At 37.1% G+C, this 19,612-nt stretch overlaps 1 long non-coding RNA gene across 1 annotated transcript in view; it reads left to right on the top strand.

Annotated features, from left to right (window-relative positions):
* Window positions 1-1,469: 1,469 nt before the first annotated feature.
* Window positions 1,470-19,612, top strand: part of LOC134731627 (uncharacterized) — a 235,839-nt gene continuing 217,696 nt past the window's right edge. The window contains exons 1-2 of the long non-coding RNA XR_010114063.1: window positions 1,470-1,681; window positions 4,375-4,481. This is a non-coding gene — a long non-coding RNA (uncharacterized lncRNA). The remainder of the gene's footprint in view (window positions 1,682-4,374; window positions 4,482-19,612) is intronic.

The following is a 19,612-nucleotide window of genomic DNA, read 5'->3' as shown; positions in this document are numbered from 1 at the left end:
TGTTACATCACTATAGTACAGTTAGCAAAATTAGACAAATCAATATTGATAAAACGCTTTTGTCTAATATATAGTCGATTATCAAATTTAGTCAATTATCCCAATAATGTCCTGCATAATATTTTTTCCCCGATTCAGTATCCAAACTAGTGTCATGAACTGCATTTAGTGACTACATCCCTTTAGTCTCCTTAATCAAGAACAGTTTTTTAGATTTTCTTGGCATTTTTTAACATTGACATTGTAAATGGGATAGTTTCCTTGATTTCTTTTTCAGATAAATTGTTGTAAGTGTAAAGAAATGCTACACATTTTTCATGTTGATTTTGTATTTTGCTACTTTACTGAAATAATTTATTAGTTCTGACAGTCTGTGTGTGGACGTAGGTGGAGCCTTATAGAGTTTTCTACATATAGGAGTATGTCATCTGCAAATGGATAATTTTACTTCTTCCTTTCTGATTTGGATGTCTTTTATTTCTATTTCTTGTCTGATTGCTCTTCCTAGTGCTTCCAGTACTGTGCTGATTAGAAATTGTGAGAGTGGGCATCCTTGCCGTGTACCAGATCTTAGATGAAAAGCTTTCAGTTTTCTGTAATTTATTATGATGTTAACTGTGAAATTGTTCATAAATGGACTTCATTATGTTGTGAAAAAGTTCTTCTATACATATTTCATTGAGAATATTTTTAAGCATAAAAGGATATTGAACTTTAGCAAATGATTTTTCTGAGTCTATGGAGATAATCATATTATTTTTATCTTTCATTTTGTTAGTGTGGTGTAGCATATCGGTTAGTTTGCATACATTAAACCAACCCTGCATCCCAAGGATAAATACCATTTGTTCATGATATATAATCTTGTTGCTGTGTTGTTCAATTTGGTTTGCTAGCATTTTATTGAGGATTTTTGCATCAATGTCCATCCAAAGTACTGGCCTGCAGTTTTCTTTTCTTGTGATGTCTTCCTCTGGCTCTGGAACCAGGATGATTCTGGCCTCATAAAATATAAATGATTTGTAGAATTCAGTTCTGACATCATATTTTTCTGGGCATTTCTGTTTTGAGAAGTTTTTGATTACTAATTCTGTCTCTTGTTATTGGTTGGTTCAGGCTATTTCTTTTTGATTCGGTCTTGGTGGATTGTTATGTTTCTAAGAATTTGTCCATTTACTCTGGGTTAATCAGTATTTTGTATACGATTCTCCATAATAGGTAATAGTCCCCTTTTTTTTTTTTTTTTGAGACGGAGTCTCGCTCTGTCATCCGGGCTGTAGCGCAGTGGCGCTATTGCGGCTCACTGCAACTTCCGCCTTCCGGTTTCACGCCATTCTCCTGCCTCAGCCTTCTGAGTAGCTGGGACTACAGGCGCCCGCCACCACGCCCGGCTAATTTTTTGTATCTTTATTAGGGACGGGGTTTCACCATGTTAGCCAGGATGGTCTCAATCTCCTGGCCTTGTGATCCGCCCGCCTCAGCCTTCCAAAGTGCTGGGATTACAGGCGTGAGCCACCGCGCCTGGCCTTTCTTTTTTTTTTTTTTTTTTTTTTTTTGAGACGGAGTCTCGCTCTGTGGCGGAAGCTGGAGTGCAGTGGCGCAATCTCGGCTCACTGCAAGCTTCGCTTCCCGGATTCACGCCATTCTCCTGCCTCAGCCTCCGGAGTAGCCGGGACTACAGGTGCGTGCCACCACACTCCGCTAATTTTTTGGATTTGTAGTAGAGACGGGGATTCACCGTGTTAGCCAGGATGGTCTCAATCTCCTGACCTCGTTATCTGCCCGCCTCTGCCTCCCAAAGTGCTGGGATTACAGGCCTGAGCCACTGCACCCGGCCCGTAGTAGTCCGTTATGAACTATTTTATTTCTGAGGCATCTGCTGTAATGTATTTACTTTCCTTTCTGATTTTTTTTTTTGTTTAGGTCTTCTCTCTTTTGTTCTTAGTCTAATTAGGGGTTTGTTGATTTTGTTTCCTTTGGGAAAAAACAACTCAGTCTAAAAAATTCTTTTCCATAGTTTTAAAATTCTTTATTTATTTGTCTATAATCTTCATTATTTTCTTTCTTTTGATAAATTTGGGTTTAGTTTGTTATTTTTTTCTGGTTCCCTGAGGTGTAAATTTAGGTTGTTTATTTCAAATTCTTCTCCTTCCCCTCCTCCTTCTGCTCCTCCTCCTCCTCCTCCTTCTCTCCTCCTTCTCCTTCTCCTTTTCCTTCTCCTTCATTTTTTTTTTTTTAGATGGGTTCTCACTCTGTCACCCAGGCCAAAGTGCACACAATCATAGCTCATTGCAGCCTTGAACTCCTGGGCTCAAACTATTCTCCTGCCTTAATCTCTTGAGTAGCTGGGATTACAGGCATGAGCCACTGTGTTTGGATTTTCTTCTTTTTGGTGTAAGCATTTGTTGCTATAAAATTTATTCTTAATATAACTGCTTTTGCTGCATCCCATAAGTTTTGGAAAGTAGTGTTTTTATTTTAGTTTATCTCAAGAAATTTTAAAAATTTCTTTTTGATTTCCTGTTTGACTTGGAGGTTGTTCAAGAGCGTGCTATTTAGTTTGTACATATTCTGTGAATTTTCCTATTTTCTCACTGTTATTAATTTCTAATTTCAATCCCTTTAAATTTGTTAAGATTTGTTTTGTGGGTTAACATTTAATGTATCTTGGAAACTATTTCATGTATACTTGGATGAATGTATATTTTCTTCTTTTTGCTTAGCAAGTCAAAACACTAACCAAAAAAATGGAAATGCAGGTTCAAAATTCTTTATCTTAATTTTTTAGAGCAACATGTACTTTGCAACCCAAAAGTATTTCCGGCTGGGCGTGGTGATTCATGCCTGTAATCCCAGCACTTTGGGAGGCTGAAGCAGGAGGATTGCTTAAGGCTAGTAGTTTGAGACCAGCCTGGGTAACATAGCAAGACTCTGTCTCTACAAAAAAAATATTTAGCTAGGCTTATTTACAGTTTTTACTACTGATAAAACCTTGCTAATTTATGGCACATGTCTTAATCCAGCAGACCATGTATCATGACTGTTTCCTATAGCCAGAAACAAGGGTTTGACATTAAAGTAGCCACTCTTGTGATGAAATCTAACAATGAGTTTTAAGAAATTTTACTTCTGTCATAATGCCCTTAAGCACCGTGGATGTGGAGTAACTAGTACTTAAGGAAATAATGATTTTGAAGTATTGGAAGCTTCTGGCCATTTTTAGACTTTTATTCCATTGCATTAATGGCCATCCAAGGTATGGCCATACAGTAATTTGGTACCAAGTATTGGGAGAAATTGGGTTGTTAACATACACTGGAAGAAGAAGGACTATGTCTGGAACCTTGGAGTTTCACTAGGGTACCTCATTTTACTCCCTTGCTTAATAGTCCTGGTCCAGGCCAGGCACGGTGGCTCACATTTGTAATCCCAGCACTTTGGGAGGCTGAGGCGGGCGGATCACGAGGTCAGTGTTTCGAGACCAGCCTGACCAACATGGTGAAACCCTGCCTCTACTAAAAATACAAAAATTACCCAGGCATGGTGGCACGCACCAGTAGTCCCAGCTATTTGGGAGGCTGAGACAGGAGAATCACCTGAACCTGGAGGTGGAGGTTCTTGGCAGTGAGCCAAGATCGTGCCATTTCACTCCAGCCTGGGTGGCAGAGTGAGACTCCCTCTCAAAAAAAAAAAAAAAAATAGTCTTGGTCAAGAGAACACTGCATCATTCCAATAAGGTCAAGACAACCAAGGACTAAATTGTACAATAAGGGAAATTTGAGTCACCCCACTTAGCATAAAAGTCTGTCCAGTCAAGTTTCTTGACGTCATACTTGGTAATGGGAAGAATAATACAAGTATACAGCTTTCAATAACCATTAATGTCTTATGGAAACAGTAGCAGTTATATTTATGTTACATAATCTTTTTATTTCCTTCCATTCTCCATCTTATATCAAGAACACTGACTGGTTAGAAATTTTAAGTTTCAGGTGGGCATATGACAAAATTGGCATTATTCAATGTTGGTGTGATAGGAGATGGGATTTTATATGTCCCTTGAATTGCTGATGTCATCTTTATACATGGATGAAGGACACTGGTGGATGTTCTTCCTTTTGCCCATACCCTCTCTGCACTATATCCACTTTTTTAATGCCCATGTAGTCTGATACCTGTGAGTTACATAAGCAGGGTTCCTTGCCCTCTGGCTTCCATTTAGCTCTAGAAGGAAGTCTGAAGGAGGAGGAATAAGAGGTAGGGTACTTATTTATTTGCATCCCTTTCGATGAGGTCATCGTAGTCCACCTGTGTCCCTTCACAGAAAGGCACTTCTCCTTTCCCAATGCTTTCTTACACGGTGCTCTCTTCCAGGTTGGGCCGACTGCTCCATCTCTCAAATCTCTAGATGTAGGGGGATCCACAGCCACATCTGTACTGAATTATTCCTTTTGGTTTCCCTACACCCTCTCCACACCATTGTAAGTATTTTTTTGTTAAATATTTCTGAATTTAGCTTTATTTGAGTTTGTCATTTGTTTTCTCTTCTGGGATTCTGACTGATACATACAGTGAAAAGTATTCACTTCATTGTCTTTCATTCACTCAATTCTTATATATATATATATATATATATAAAATTCTATTGTAACCATTGAAATTACTTTTGTGTTACAGTTTCTTGGATATCTGTCTAGAATTTCTTCAAACATAACTCAAACAAATGGGAATATATATTCTTATTTTCCCTGTTTAAGTTTAAAAAGCTATATATAATGTTATGTACTCTTTTTCACTTTAAAAATCTTTAAGGTCCCATATGAGTTCATAGTTCCATTTTATACCTGCTTAGTATGACAATATATAAATGTTCTGTAAATTACAAAATCAGTCCCAATTGATGGTAATTTTTTTTCAAAATTTTTGCTATGGCAAACAATGTTGTAGTGAATAATTATTATATATCATTTCACACATAACCTAGTATTTATGATGGACAAATGCCTAAAGGTGGAATTGCTGGGTTAAATGGTATAAGCTTTTGATAACAAAACTACCTCCACTGTGTTTGTTCCATTTTCTACTTGTGATTTCTTTATTTCTTTAGTTTTTCAGCTCTGTTACATAGACTTACTGCTGAGAACTACTGACCTAGGGCCTCTCAGTCACTGCATAATGTAGTGGTCTGGTTTTCTGTGACTTTAAGGGACCATTCTCTACCCCATTTACTAGAGAGAAGATTGTCTGTACGTTCTAAGCTGATGGAGGCTGCTCTTCAATAGCAGATATTTGTTCAGAAAATGTTAAATGCTTTTAAAAATGGTCTCCTTGTCTTGCAGAATGGGAAACAAAGAGGTCCTGTACTCCTCATTTCTTATTTATATTAATTTTAATAATGTTATACGAAGAGTAGTTTTATTAATAACGTTATTTGTTTCCTAATGTAACATCTTTTTGTGGGCCCTTTGTAGGCTCTAATTTGCCACACTTAAACTCTCCTAAGTCTTGCAATGACTAGACATATTTTCAGCTACATTATTATTAAATGACTGCCATGTAATTGTACATCTGTGATGCCTGCTCACTATATACTTATTAGAGTAATATATTTACTTGAAACTTAGATTATAAAGCTTGATATCTTGCCTTGATGAAGGCAATTTTTGCAACCATCTTAGAGAATTATGCTGAAGATTTAGGTTGATGTGTTTAGAGGTATAAGAAGCCCTGATAATTCCTTCTCTGGGCTTTCTGCAGCCTGACAGGGCCTCTCTCTGAACTAACTGGCAGACCCATAACCCAGGCACTTTTACTCAATATCTCCCAGCCTGACAGGGTTTGTTATTCTTTACTTGGAAAAATATATTTTTATGGTTTGAATATCCCCAAATTTATGTATTGAAACTTAATCACCAATGTGATAGTATTAAATATGGGGCCTTTAGGAGGTAATTAAGTCATGTGGGCAGAGCCCCTGTGAATGGGGATTAAGGCCCTTATAAAAGTGGCCTCACATAGAATTAGGCCCTTTTTATACTTCCATCCATTCTGCCATGTAAGGACACAGCATTCAAAGTGCTACCATGAAAGGAGAGACCTGGCCCTCACCAGATATCAAACCTGCTGGCACCTTAATCTTGAACTTCTTAGCCTATAAAACTATAAGAGAGTAAATTTTTAGTATTTATAATTACCCAGTCTCAGGTGTTTTATTATAGCAGCATGAAAGGACTAAGACAACTTTCTTTTGCCTTGTTGCAGGAAATGTTTAACTTCCATAAGTCTTAAGAGCTAGAGAAAACTTTTTCACAAAGACCCAATCCAAGTCCTCTGCAGAATTACCAGCTTCTCTCTAGGGTTTGTTAGATGAAGGTGTTAAATAAAAAAAATCCTGTAATTTATACATTTAGAAAGGGGAGGAGACCTTATTTCTGGGAAAGGATTGCAGCCTACAAGGTGGCCATCCTGCAGATTGGGAAGCACAGCCTCTAGCAAAGACCAGAGACAGGCACTTTGAAGGGGGAGAGGCTAGGTTAGGAGCTTTATGCTGAACAGGTTGGCTAAACATACCTATTCAACAGGTTATAGAAGGAGCTGTGAATATTCATGAAGGTGGACCTGACACATGAGTGTTAAAAAACATGCATGTAACATATGACCTATGTTCACTTTGGGGTGGAGACATAGCATTTAAATGTACTACAATTAGACCTATATGTCAAAAGGTCTTTTCAGGACACAAAGGCATGCAAGTGCACAGTCTCTGTAAACCAGCCAGAACCAGTTCATCGTTGGTGGTCTACTTATCAGGAGAAAGTTACTGAACTCAGTCTCTTGTTCAATCCAAGCTATAATTATGGCTGGTGAAACAAAGGGTCAGTTAGCATCTGATGTAGCTGCAAATTGTTTTAATATTGCTTCTCTTAAGGCCAGCGCTTGTTTAGCTACTCGAAAAACAAAACAAAACAACAACAAAAACCTCATGGCAGTTAGAACATAGTCTGTTCTGTAAGTGTAGGGGTGCATGACTTAACCCTTGCCTGGCATGGCCTTAGGTCTTATAGTTTGGTATCTTATGGATCTGTCCATCTTATGATCTCTATTTTAACATTAGTTTTGGTCAGTTGTGTCAGTTGTGTCTAAACCACAAAAGGAAAAGGGTGTAATGAGTTGGACATGTAATGAGGGTGTAATGTGTCCAACTCTCCATTCCATCATGGCTGGGAACTCAATTTTTAAGGTTTCCTGGGGTCCCTTTGGCCAAGAGGGTGTCCATTCAGTGGGTGGAGGGCTTAGGATTTTGTTTTTAGTTTATAAAGTCACGACATAACGTTAGTGTCACTACACTACTGTTTGACAAAAGTCCTGCCCATAAGGAATGATTAATTTTTGTGTGAATTTTTCACTTAAAGTACAGGAAGTGAGAATGCCAGAGTGGATAAATTCTCCATGAATTTTGGCTTAGCTAGCATGTTTACAGTTTGTTTAGTGGAAAGTACATGTGCATCATTATACTACCATTATAAAAACAGAATCTTTTTTTTTTTTTTTTGAGACGGAGTTTTGCTCTGTCGCCAGGCTGGAGTGCAGTGGTGCAACCTTGGCTCACTGCAACCTGTTCCTCCCTGGTTCAAGCGATTCTCCTGCCTCAGCCTCCTGAGTAGCTGGGACTACAGGCATGCACGACCACGCCCAGATAATTTTTTGTATTTTAGTAGAGACGGGGTTTCACCATGTTGGCCAGGATGGTCTCGGTCTCCTGACCTCATGGTCTACCCCCCTTGGCCGCCCAAAGTGCTGGGATTACAGGCATGAGCCACCATGCCTGGCCTAAATACAGAATCTTTTTTTAGAGACTACTTAGATTTTGGTAATTGAATTTAGTAGCGTTTGTAGGACACTAATATTTTCTAATAAAAGTGGAATGATTTTGTAAGTACTCATATTGTGTTTAGAAGTAATAATAACTTGACATGGAAAGTAAATTGAATCAGATCAAAGTAAAATGGATTTGATAAATAAATTTCTTCTGAAATTCGCATCCTAAAGGTTAAATGGCAACTTATTATAATAAAGATCGCCACAAAAAGAACATTGCCATCGTTGCTATATTATTAGGTAATTAATAGTGACAGGTCACGAATTTTACTTGCTAGACTGTTCTTTTGCACAGATTCCTCATTTGAGTTGTCAATGTTATATGCAGTAAGGTTTTTTACTCCTTTACTTATTCCATATGAAGTCATCCCTTAGTATTCATGGAAATTGGTTCCAAGACCCTGGCAAATATCAAAATTTGCAGATGCTCAAGTCCCTTATAGAAAATAGCGTAGCATTTTCATGTAATGTATGCAGGTCCTCCCATATATGTAAAATCTCAGATTACTTGTCATACTATGTAAATATAATGTAAATACTATGTAAATAGTTGTTATACTGTACTGTTTGGTGCTGTGGACCCCAACCTTTTTGGTACTGGGGTTGGTTTCGTGGAAGAGAATTTTTCCATGGACAGGGTGGCATGGTGGGTCTGGAATGAAACTGTTCCACCTTCATATCAGGCATTAGTTATATTCTCATAAGGAGTGTGCAAGCTAGATCCCTTGCATGTGCAGTTCACAATAGGTTTCACGCTTCTATGAGAATCTAATGTTGCACTGGCAGAGCCCAGGTGGTAATGCTTGTCACTTGCCACTCACCTCTTGCTATGCAGCCCAGTTCCTAACAGGCTATGGACCAGTACCAGTCTTCAGCCTAGGGTTTGGGGACCCCTGGTTTAGGGAATAATGACAAGAAAAAAAAAATGTTCTTGCATGTTCAGTACAGACACAACCATCCCACAGTTTCGATTTGTGGTTGGTTGAATTTATAGATGCACAACTTGTGAATACTGAAGGCTGACTGCAATTGAATATTGATGAAATATAACTTTTTGGCTTACATTTACATTCTCCCAGGTGGGGTCATTCTGCGTGAAAAGATGTGCTTATGTGAAAGAATGTGGTAATATTTTGGTTCTTCAAATTTCTACTCTTACCTCTTTAGCTCTAGTGCAGAGGCAAAAAATAAAAACAAAAAACACTATTTGATGTCTATTGTACACATGTTGCCATCGACGCACAGAGAATAAGACAAAAATTGTTTTCCTAATAGAGCTGGCAACTGATTTGTAGGGATTCAACAAAGAGAAATGAAATAGATTTGTAAATGATAATTTGAAAAATTACCTATATAAATGCATAAAGAAAGTTAAAATTGAGTTACTTATTTAAAGTTCTGTAAAGAAGCCTATTTTAATTTTTATCATTTAGGGAAAAGTGCAGGGTATTTGGTTTTGCTTGCTTTTAGTGACTTCATGAGCCATCATTATTCTTATTCTAAGCCTATTGGGAAGGGAGATTGTTCAGTCACTTCTTTTCTTCTGAATTATTTCCATCCTCAATTGCTGCCTACTCTTTCTGTCTCAGCTAGGTTTAGGGTGGGTGGACATAAAGGAAGGAGAATAGATAGATTGTGGAGAGCAGAAAAGTTCTTATTTTGATGCCAAAAGATGGCTCTACATTTTCCAATCCCAGTGAATGTTTGAAGCTGATTATTTCTTTTGTGGAGAATTTTTATGGTTTATATGGAAGCCTACCTCCATGTATGGATATCTCTTACTTATAATCCCCTCAAACTTTACTATTTTATTCTCTGTTCAGCTCCAAAGACTTATATCCAAAAAACCCTCTTCCTCACTAATCCCTTACCTAACCTGGCTCTTTTAATCTCTGTGTAGGTAACAAGCCCAAGAAACATGTAACTGTTTTTGTCCCCCCTAACATGTAACTGTTTTTGTCCCCCCAAGTTAAATTCCTTTATGACTTTGGCATTTTATCTAACATCTCTTTTGGAATGTAACATTTATTCTACTTTGGTACTTCAGCTTAATCATATGCTCCCCATCATGAAACCATATTGGAAACCTATATTGAGGAAGGAACTTTTTGCAATTAGTAAAGCTTTGAGTTCATAGGGCCTTACAGTTTCACTGGGAATCATAAGGCTTCTTTTCTATTCTACCTTGCGGCCCACCAGAATCACAAAAATGCTTCACTTTCTCTTATCTAAAGAGCGATTAAGGTCTCAATTACATTTATCCAATTCATTGGCTCTTCCCTATAATGGGGGTAGTGGTGAAGGGTGTGCAGCAAGAGGGAGTTCAGGAGCTGCCATTCATTCTTATCACACAAAGGCATTTTATTTTCAACTGTTGAAAACAAAACTATTCCCTATGATAATATTAAAGGTTCTCTATATTAAAAATATCTCCAAATAAAAAGGTTTTTTCCTATATAGTTAGCCATAATTCATTTATAATTTTGCTATATTACTTGGAAATTATTCTCTAGATAATTTTTTTCTTTCATTTTTCTCAAGTTGCCCAAATTATTGTATTCCCAAAGGATATTCAGTCTTTCAGACTTTTGGTCTATACTGCATTTTTCCTCATGAGAACATCAGACACTCACAAAAATGCAAGTCAACTATAGCTTTTAAAACTTCATTTTGTTTTAAAAAAATGTCAAAATGAGTTTTTCTCATAAGACTAGAATGTCAAACATAAAATGTAAAAATAAAATTCTCATTGGACTGGTATATGTTCAGTCTTCTTCCTACTTCCTCAACTGAATGTTGATTTAAATTTATGGGAAATCATTCATGTACGTCTTTTTGGTTCATGGTTATTTTACATTTGTTCATCTGTTATTTTAACTTTAAAGATGCAAAAAAGACTACATAAATCTTTGAAATAGAGTCAAGAGTGTTGTTTGCATAAGGATAGTTTCTACCAATTCTTTAGGGAGAGACACTGTTGGTCAATGTTTCCACTTGTATTAATAGCAACAATGGATTTGGATATGGAAGAAATAAGACATTTTATTGGCCTTACATTACAAGAGATTTTTTTCTCTGAATATTTTAAAGGTTTCTTTTACTGAAATATAGTGTATATAGGTACGCTTCTTTCCTTCCTCCCTTCCTACCTTGTTTCCTTCCTTCCTTCCTTCCTTCCCTTTTTTTCTTTCTTTCTCTCTTCTTTTCACTTCCCTTTCCTTCCCTTCCTTTTCTATTTGGGTGTAAAATCCAGTTTTAATACTTGGAAACAATGCCTCAGTTCCCTAATCTATAACATTTGATGATAATATCAAACCTAAACATAAAGTTAAAATGAAGCAATGCATATGAAGAGCCTACATGGCATAATACCTCATTTCGTAGAGTTTGACAAAGGTATAGAGGAAATGAGAAATGCCATAAAAAACATTGGGTATGATCTCAACTTAGTTTTATTTTTGTAATCCTGTTGTTGGTGTTCCCTGCTTATCAGAGGAGCCCAGGCGATACACTAACTTTTTTCCATATTAAATGATTCTGCTTTATTTTTTATACTAAATAACACTAACATAGGATCAAGACTTCATCCTGATCATTTTTCAATGATGGATTCACATTCTACATTGGTTTTGTGATCTTGCTAGTGTTATAGCTATTACCTGGTACTTGTGACTGGGTTCCTTCTTGATACTGCTATTTTCCATCCTGGGTGAGATCTATAATTCCTGACTACAACCCAGACCAACCCACCAGCTGGTTAATAAATAACCTCATCTAGAGCCTGCTTCAAATTGGACAAACCTCCTGAAATCATAATTGTGCTGTCAGCTGGATGAGATGAATGAAGACTTTTTGATGACTCCAGCCTCAATTTTCTTACACTGGATATTAACTCTGCCTTAGATCTGATCCAAGTTTCCATGCCACTTGTATTATTTCAAAATATAGTTTAAAAATCACTAATGTTTGAATTATAAGAAAGATCAAAGAGAATAAATTAAAATATGCAGATTACTCACCACCCAGATTTAACAATTGTCAGCATTTGGCCACATGTATTTCAAATCCTTAAAAAGACTATTTAGGGTGCAAATGAAATTCTTTCCCTCGCTTCTTATACTGTCCTTCCTTCTCTAGAAGAAACTTCTCTTTTAAAGTTGATGTGTATTTTTTCTATCTATGTTTTATAATTTACCATATTCTCATAGTGTGCTTTTAAAAGTTGCACATGTGATATGGCGTATTATCTGTATATCTCTACATTATATTTTTGTCATTCAGTAGTCATATTTATGCTCAATGATGCATTTATAAGTAGATTATTTATTTTACAATATTCACACAATAGAATTTCATATTGTGTGTGTGTGTGTTGGACATTTGAGTTCCCCTAAGTTTTTAAACAATTCATATATACTATTTCACATATTTTTTTGGTACCTATAATTTTTTATTACATGCATAGAATGTGTAATGATCAAATCAAGGTATTTATGGTGTCCGTCACCTTGAGTGTTTATCATTTCTATGTGTTGAGAACATTTTAAGTCTTCTCTTCCGGGTAGTTTGAAATATACAGTATGTTGTTGCCAACTGTAGTCACTTTACTATGGAACATTAGAACTTATTTCTTCTAACTAACTATAAGTTTGTACCTATTAGACAACCTGTATTCATCCCTTCCTCCCACACGCATACCTTTCCCAGCTTCTGGTATTTATCATTCTGCTTTCTACCTCCATGAGACCAACTTTTTTGCTTCCCACATATGAGTGATAATATGCAATATTTGTCTTTATGTGCCTGGTTTATTTTACTTAACATAATGACCTCCAGTTTCAGCCACGTTACTGCAAATGAAAGAATTTCACAGTTTTTTTTATAGATGAATAAGGTTCTGTTAAGTATATATACACTAGATTTTCTTTATCTGTTTGTCTGCTAATGGACACTTAGGTTGATTCAATCTCTTGGCTATTGTGAAATAATGCTGCAAATAAGCACAGGTTTTCATTGTTACAAACAACACTTAGAGTAACATCCTCACACATGCAGGTTTTCTTGGCGTGTATACAAGAATGTATATTTCAAAGTGGATTTGCTGTGTTGTAGGGCACGTATATCTTTAGACTCTTCTTGGTATGGTGTTAAACTAATGTTTCTGTCTACCATCTGGACTGCCATGGTTGGCTGCCATTCCAGACAGAGAAATCATCTCGGATAAGCTGTACCTGGCGTATCATACTGGGCCAAGAGTGTAGCATGAACCTTGTCTTTAGTCACCATTGTCAGGGCACAGTCATTCCTAAAGTGCCTGTAGAACTACTCATTGATAACATCCTGCATGATTAGTTTACAAGAGTTTATATATCTTGACTGGAAAAGAATTCTACTGGATTAAAAATACTGTTACTCTGTAGGCTCTGGGAAGGTAAAACACAATCTTTCTTTTTCTTTGAGATTAGAGAACAGTAAACAGGAGGTTGTTGTCTAAATAAATTTTGCTAAAGCCATGAAAACACATCTTAAAAATAGATAAAAATCCACTTTATTGGGATTTTGTTTTCTGGCTTAAAATCTAGTTGGTGATTAATATTTACTGCATATAATACAACTGGATCATAGCTAATCACTCACCTATTTGGATCTAAATGTTAATTGTCAAGCGACAAGACCTTTTCAGAATAAAAAGAACACTTGAGTTTTATGCAAAAAGCAAATAAAAACACAAGAAAATGACTTATTGGATTTGAGTTTATAGTAGCAATGAAAAGAGCATGATTAAAAAACATTGATCTTGGAGTAAAAAGTCAATGAATCATATATCTCCAAATATTTGAGAAACAGAAAAGTACTAAAAAAGTAACTATTAGTTAAAATATTTAAATGAATAAATAAATATAGTCTTATGCTGTGTAATAATATTACAGTCAATGATGGACTACATATACAATGGTGGTCCTGTAAGATTATAATACTGTATTTTTACTATAACTTTTTATGTTTAGATATGTTCAGATACACAAATACTTACCGTTGTGTTAAAGTTGTCTACAGTGTTCAGTACAGTAGCATGCTCTTCAGGTTTGCAGCCTAGGAGCAATAGACTACACTACCTAGATTAGGTGTGTGGTAGGCTATACAACCTAGGTCTGTGTAAGTATACTCTACGATGTTTGCACAACAAAACGGTCTAATGATACATTTCTCAGAATGTATCCCCATCGTTACGTAATGCATGACTAAATAAATAACATGAAACACCTTTGAGAAACAAGTCCATGTCTAATTTATCCTTGTTTGATTTGTGGTCTCAAGCACATTACCTTGTACATAGAAAATGCTAAAGAGCTATTGCTGATCAAATGTATTCATGAATGAATAAGTGAAGTTTGAAGTGATGACAAGAGATACACAGGTTTGTTTGCTTTCTTTTTAGGAGTAAAATAATGCAATGGAGTATTAAAATAAGAAAATAATTCTGATATTATATTTTACGCTAATTTTAAAGCCTTTTTTCATATTAGATGTTTTTGTTGATTCAAAATTAGAAAATATATCTATCTCTAATACTTAATCCCCATTCCCTAACATGGCATTTGTTCATTCAATTGAAAACATTTAGCAAAATGCCTCTTCGACATCTATGGGATCATTTAAAAAACGTTCTGGGGACTTAATTATAATTCTCCTCTAGGCGTTTGAAGCTTAGCTAAGACTATTACCTATTCTCTTGGGTTTTGCTACCACCATGTGCTAGTATGTGACAGATGTTTAGATGGCTGTGACCAGGCAGACTGGTCACTTCAAAATTTGTTTGAGCCATATGCAAGAGAAAACATAATGTTGAGACAGAAAGCTGAAAAATGTGTAAACAATAAAATTAATCTGATAAGTTACGACCAACAGTATTCTTTTTAATGAAATAAAATAAATATATCAGAATACATTGAACATAGGAAGGAAGCATTGTTTCATGAAGTGTATTAATATGTATTTGAATAAGAATTGTGATCTAAAATATATTTCCTCCCATGATTGCAATAAAAATATTTGAAAGCCACTTCCTTAAGGGACACAGAGGAATAGGAACCTACTTAAAAGTGATGACAGGCCGGGCACGGTGTCTCACACATATAATCCCAGCACTGTGGGAGGCTGAGGCGGGCAGATCACAAGGTCAGGAGATTGAGACCATCCTAGCTAACATTGTGAAACCCCATCTCTACTGGAAAAAAAAAATATATAAAAAATTAGCCTGGCATGGTGGCGGACACCTGTGGTCCTAGCTACTCAGGAGGCTGAGGCAGGAGAATGGTGTGAATCCAGGAGGTGGAGCTTGCAGTGAGCCGAGATCATGCCACTGCACTCCAGCCTGGGCGACAGAGCAAGACTGTCTCAAAAAAAAAAAAAAAAAAGTGATGACAGTAAGTAGTAAGTAGACAAAGGCAAAATCCAGGAGAAGGAAGTGTCATGAAAACCAAGGATAGTGAGCATTTTTAAGGAAGAGGAAATGATCAATAGTATCGCTTGCTAGATAGTGAGATCATAAAGCAGGATAAGGTGAGAACGGGTTAACTTGATTTAGCAATAAGGAGACCATAGGTGGTTTTGTTTCATTTCAGTGATGGGGTGGGACAATGCTATTAAGGAAGTAGAGTCGAGTAATTGGATAACACTATAAAAACAGATACAGAAATACTTATATCAAAAGGCTGATGTGTAGTTTGGACATAACTATATAATAAGCGAAGCACAATTCCTGGATGACATGTGATGCTCAGTAAACATGAACCGCCACCACCACTACCACCATCACAACCACTAACATCATCATTTCTTGAGGCAGTGAATTTTCCAAGGGGTTTTTATATATTACCAAACTGCCATTCATTGGCTGCACTAATTCCATTATTTTTACCTACTTTTAAAAATTCTGGATATAAAATTGAATGATTTTATATGCATGGAAATAGGATGGGCAAAAGTCTGTAGGGAAAATTGTGTGTTTTTGTGGTTTAAATGATCAGTTCAGAAGAGGCCCAGGCATAGACTATGTGGCATATCAATCCAAATCCTGTGTAAGGATTTATAAGCACAGATAGCATGGATTGAACATTTGCTATCTGCCAGGCACTCTTCTCAGCACTTCACATTCATTAATTCTCACAATCACCCTATAGGGTTAGTACTCCAAATACATCTTCATTAGGTGAGCAGCAAAGAGACCTATGAAGTGTGATAAACAGACAACACATATTATTTTATGATAGATGTGGTTTGGGCTCTTTTGAGAAAGGTTAAAAGCAATAAAAAGGCCGGGCGTGGTAGCTCACACCTGTAATCCCAGCACTTTGGGAGGCCGAGGCAGGCGGATCACAAGGTCAGAAGATCGAGGCCATCCTGGCTAACATGGTGAAACCCCGTTTCTACTACTAAAAATACAAAAAATTAGCTGGGCTTGGTGGCGGGCACCTGTAGTCCCAGCTCTTCGGGAGGCTGAGGCAGGAGAATAGCGTGAACCCGGGAGGCAGAGCTTGCAGTGAGCCAAGATCATGCCACTGCACTCCAGCCTGGGCGACAGTACCAGACTCTGTCTCCAAAAAAAAAAAGCAATAAAAAGAGGGATAGGAGGGAGAGAGAGAGACCTCATTTGTGTGCTGTCTCTCCTGTCTCTCGTATTTCTCTCTCCTGTCCATGAGAGTGAGGTTCACATGTTCCGTTTTAAGGATTGACCCATTTCTATAGTGTTTACCAATCATCCTTTTTGAAGATTCTTTGGGTAGGGCTTAGAACACTTGGTGAAGACCGTGCACAGTTCCTTTGTCAATTGGCCAAAGGAAAGAAAACACTGTTGGCAGCACTGTTTGAAATGGGCAAATCAGAAATGGCTGCTTGCCTTACCCTTCTCTATGCTCAGTTTATATAAACTGAAGTCATCACTGCAAATGACCAGAGTTAGATGCTATTGTATGTTTGGGAGGATGGGACGGAGATGGTTAGAATGAGTATTGGCTGTGGAATTGGAAATACAATTTCACTGTGAAACATTTCCAAAGATACTGCAGGCTAAAATTTCAAAGTATCTCCAGAGGATTTAGTTTTATTACTCATATTGATGTCAGTAGGAGCTGGGTAGTTATAGCCTTGGCTGCTCTCTGGAACTTTGCCTAACTACTTCTGTTTCAGCCATTTGAAATTATTTGTTTCACAGTCTCTCTTTTCCCCTCTACTAAGTAAACTAATCTCAAATATTTTGATATTAAGATAATAGCAGAAAAGTGGTCCCAAAGAACAGCTACTAGCTATGAACTGTCAGCTAGAGAATACAGATGAACCTCTCTTTGTGAAATAAATATTGTCTATAAAAGCAATTATCTACTGATGAAAGCTGATCTTCTTGTTACTTCCATTATAAACTTAGAAGCTTGCTCCCCAAGAAACTCTCTGACAAATAAAATAAAAATACATTTAAAGGCAGCAAATTTAAAAAACATATTTAAAACTGATTGATGTAATATATACAAACACTTAAATGAGTTTGAAATAGTAAGGTTTATTTTTGTGTTTTAACTTGGCTTAATTTTGAAAAGTTAAACGAGCTCAAATAGAAAAAAAACACATTTGTCTTGAAGTTACCTCAACTTCTTTCAGTCTCTATTCCTTCACATTCTGTAAGAGATTGTTGGCTAGAGGTCCCATTGATTGGACAGACTGTGCTTCCAGTTAAAGAAATGCCATAGTGTATCATTGTTGTTTTTAAAATAAAAAGCATCTTTAAGTGGTTGCAGGGAAAGAGAGAACATTGAAGCACACAGGAATAACAATTCAAATGACATGACACTGAATTAACCTTATTCATATTGCATATTTCAGTTTCAGATTCTCCAAAAAGGCATTTTTGCTAAATGCTATATTAATTCCACAACATTTTAGTTTACTCTTAACTGAAACTCACTTTACGGGAAAAGTTGGACCTTCCCAGAGTCAGGGAGGTCAGACCTAGCACCAACTTCCCTACTTATTTCCCCAAACTCATCTTATTTTGAGCATTTATTTGCCTTGACTTTTTTTAAAATTGACCTGTATTCTTCCACTTGCAAATTCTGATTTATCATTTAGTCAGTCAGTAACTAAGCAACTCTCCCCTAGCCTCTGACTGGTTGATATTATTGTCCAATTATAATAACACTGACAAATTGCTACTCAAATTCTCTATATAAAATATTCTAGCCTCTAGAGAGAACTTAGGGCTACTCTCGGCAGCACCCCATCATCATCATAACCTCACTTCATTCTTGGGACTGCTGATGTGAATTTTTTATGTTCAAGGATTGGAGCAAATGAAAGATGGCTGGTAATTCTATTTCAGTTTATTTTCCTTTCTCTTGATTTTGGGTCGACCCCATAACTCTTTAACCAACAGAATGAGGTTAAGGTGACACTGTGCCTGTTCTAGGCTGAGATGTTAAGATCACTGGCAGCTTCTACATCGTTCCCTTCAAATGTTTGTTGTTGGGATGCTTTCTTAGACAACAGCTGACAGCCTGTGCAATGCCACAGTCACGTGGAGAAAGTACAGGACACATGCAGGTGTTCTGGACAACCGCCACAGTTGAGCTCCCAGCCAGTAGCTAGCATGGACTGCCAGACAAGTGAGTGAGCCATTTTCGCTGTTTTAGCCTAGTTGAGCCTTTGGATGGCTGCAGCCCCAGCCAACATCAAGTGGAGGGGAAGAACAGAGCCTCATCAACCTGCAGAATTACAAGAGAAAATGAAATAAACAGTAGTGTTTTAAGCCGTTAGGTTTTGGAGTGGTTGGTTACACAGTCATAGATAACAGAAATGGGAATATTTTTTCAGTTATGGTACAAACTAGCAATGTCAAAATGAGGAGAAAGAGAGTTTATTTATGAGACCATCAGTGTAGTTCTCTGCTATGGGAATGGTGGGAGAGTGTGTCTAGTATGTAGACTCTACTGGAGTTTGTTTGCCAAAGCTTTCAAGATTTTTCCTTTTCAGATGTTTTTCCTTGAATATACATCTCCTTCAGGGAACTTGAGGAAGGAACTGTGGTGGCAGAGTGTGATTCGGGCATCCTTGATTCTCAGCCCTGGCCATTTTCTTGCTTTTCCCATGTCATCAGAGCCTCTTTCAATGGAACATTTTAGATTAAAGGATTAAGGCATCCCTTTGCCCCACTGCCCTACAGCTTCCTTGAGGGCAGTAACCATGGTTGATTCATCTCTGCCTCTAGCTTCAGGAAAAGAGTCTGTCACACAGCCCTCAGCAGAAATTTAGAGAACTAAGCTTCAGGCCAGAACATTGAAGAATATGCTCAATTTATCTGTATTCTAGCTTAAATTAACTAGGAGCCTGGCTATGTTGTGTCCTCTAACTTATGACTAAAACTTAATCTGTTAACCCAAACTGATCTTTATTAACAGTATCTTCCTTTGCATGTCTTCCATCGTCTAGTGCTTATTTCCAAGTGCATTTTGGGTATAAGAACATTTACTTGCAACTCTAAGAACTACATATTTATAAATGTCCTTGTGTTAACTGCCTTGATTTTTTTTTTTTTTTTTTTTTGAGATGGAGTCTTGCACTGTACCCCAGGCTGGAGTGCGGTGGAACGATCTTGGCTCACTGCAAGCTCCACCTCCCGAGTTCACACCACCCTCCTGCCTCAGCCTCCCAAGTAGCTGGGACTACAGGCGCCTGCCACCATGCC

Source organism: Symphalangus syndactylus, chromosome 10 (assembly GCF_028878055.3).
Source record: "Symphalangus syndactylus isolate Jambi chromosome 10, NHGRI_mSymSyn1-v2.1_pri, whole genome shotgun sequence".
NCBI lineage: Eukaryota > Metazoa > Chordata > Mammalia > Primates > Hylobatidae > Symphalangus > Symphalangus syndactylus.
Note: the sequence above shows the minus strand (reverse complement) of the source record. Positions and strands in the feature narration are given on the sequence as shown.